A 2,926-nucleotide genomic window follows, 5' to 3' on the forward strand; every position below is an offset into this window, starting at 1 on the left:
CGCTTTAAGCTGTAAGTGAATCATAAACAATACAGTCAATTCCTAAGCATGGATGGTGGATGGAAAGGTGCTGCTAACTGTCTACTTTCCACTGATCATTAGTTCAAAAAATTATAATTATTGACATTTTTCTACCCTAGATAATGATGTTTCTTAAGTATTGAAATTTCTGCTGTTTTTATTATTATCATTATTATTCAGTTAATTGCTTGGTGATATTTCATCTCTTTTCAATAGATATCTAATTAAATATATTTTTACTTTCATTTTCTGGCTAAATATATTTCTTTAATATAATTTTATTTTACAAATAACCAGCACTTTAAATTTATTACCTCATTATAGTCCCCCAGTGGCTCAGCGGTATGTCTGCGGACTTACAACTCTAAAAACTGGGTTTCGAAACTCACGGTTGATAGAGCACAAATAGCTCATTGTGAAGCTTTGTACTTAACTACATACAAACACATTTTCAATATGATGTTGCAATCTGGAGGTAATTTTCCATACTCTTAGTGCTATATTTATACCATAAAACGTCCCCTGATGGGTCAGTGGTCAGGTTCACTTCGGACCTTTTTCTTCAACATAGTATATATATTTATTCAAGAAATCGTTAAATACTTGAACATTGATTTTACTTCCCTAATTCAGGGCCATGAATAGATTGCTATACCATTTAGTGCTATTCTACTATTTTTCTTAATTTGGTTTTATATACTCGCAAACAGTTCCATAGCAAAACGTTTACGGACTTACAACGTTAAAATACAGAGATCAATTCCCCACGGTTGACACAGAAAATAGCTCGGTATGACTTTGCTCTAAAACAAACAAAATATTCAAAATAATTATCATAAAAGTAGAAGTATAGTGAATAAGGTGTGATTAGTTTAAAACGAGCAGATTTCATATGTAACTTTCTTTTCTTTTAGGTAAAACGTAGCAAAGTATATGTAAACTGTCGCGGGTTCGAATCTCCATCCCACCAAACACGCTCGCCCTTTCGGCAGTGGTGGCGTTATAATGTGACGGTCAATCCCACTATTCGTTGGTAAAAGAGTAACCCAAGAGCTGGCGGTGGGTGGTGATGACTAGTTGCCTTCCTTCTAGTCTTACACTGCTAAATTAGGGACGGCTAGCGCAGATAGCCCTAGTGTAGGTTTGCGCGAAATTCAAACCAAACCAAGTACAGAAAAATGAATAAAAATATAAAAATATGATTTTTTTGTCGTTGTTGTTTTCGCACCCTTCAATTTTTGAACTTGAGTTGGTAGTGTATAGATCACACATATTCAACAAGAAAAATGTAATTTTTATTTTACTGTTTATATATATATGTATATATACATATTCAAACACATACTTAATTTTTACACTTGTCATTTACATATAATCTTAAAGCATGCCACCACTGTTCTTTGGGCATAGACTTACAGCGACGTAAGAGAAATTTCTCTTAGTACGTGTTTACGTATTGACTGGGCACTTTATCATAATTCCTACCTAATATCAGCTTTGACTACCTTTCACTGCGATAATAGTTTGGTCTCAGGGTGATATAGTTTCCTTGTGATGCTGGAAGATGTATTGTCCGTTTTTAGCTCATAGATTAAAGAATGCGGTCTGTAATTGATATTTAATTGAAATGTGGTCTGATGATTGTTTTGGAAAGGAAAATGCTTGAAGCCATTGTTATGTTTAGCGAATAATGATGGATTACTGCAATATCTTTTGGAAAAGTTCTTGTCCATCAGAATGGACATGATCGACAATATTCAGGAACACTGGATGTTATTCGCTCTTCTAAAAGAAACAAAGGACCTAACATCTGCCACCATCTCAAACGACGTATATTGTCGAAACAACAAAATCAGGGTCACAGTCTTCGTGTACTTTTCTGTATATTTGTATTCTACTGTCAGTGTAAAAATGTTAATGTGACTTATTACATCATATCACAGGTTTACCGATATTCCTTTACTGTCCACAATTTACAATCTAAGCATCACCTAAGTCATGATTTCCTGTTTGTATTTGAAAAGAGCAGTTTTCAGACTGTTAGTGGTTGGTATGTGAAAATTTATGTAATGTCTTTTGTGTAGATGGTTGGGGACAGTCGAATCCAGATTACTGTTTAAACGCAATTGATTAATTGGAGCACATTGCTTTATCAGCCTATCTGACAGTTTTTCTCTCATTCTGTTAACAGATATTGTGATCACAATTTTTCCAATTGGCAGATATGTTTCCTTTCGATTGCTAGTGTTAAATAGAACCTCATGGCAATGTCTTTGAACAGATGGCCAAAGAAACAGTTTTTGAAAATGATGCTCCTGTTAGATTAGCATCTGCTGTCAAATCTCTCTTTGAATATCAGAGATTCTTAGGCTTACTTATTATTTTGCAAACTAATTATGATATAACTACATGTCTGCATTTATATAATATAACTTATCACCTGACACTTCTTATGCTCAGCCCATTGTACGCATGAAGAAAATGAAGTTTTATAAATGTTTGAGCGTGTTCTAAGTAAAGAGGCCAATTAGTACATATATCTCGGCTAGAAATTTAATATGTAATTGAATTTTTTAAAGTTATAAACTACTACGCAGTTCTGTTTTAATACTATAAGTAGTTTTATCAAGTACAACTGTAAAGTTCACTTGCCCAATAAATATGAAACATAATACTTTCAGTTAAAAACAAATAAAATTGCTATACCGATTAAATTTGATTTATTGATAGTCCCAGCATGGTGATAACTCATGGTAACTTGAGTTTCGAGAAGAATACTTCAGGGTCTCTACCTGAAAACATTTACAATTCATGAACGTACATATCACTTAAAAATGAATAAGGAAGGGGAAACACTGTAATATTGTTACTACAAAAGAACATTTATATACATGGACATTTAAGA

Source organism: Limulus polyphemus, unplaced genomic scaffold, assembly GCF_000517525.1.
Source record: "Limulus polyphemus unplaced genomic scaffold, Limulus_polyphemus-2.1.2 Scaffold2002, whole genome shotgun sequence".
Lineage (NCBI taxonomy): Eukaryota > Metazoa > Arthropoda > Merostomata > Xiphosura > Limulidae > Limulus > Limulus polyphemus.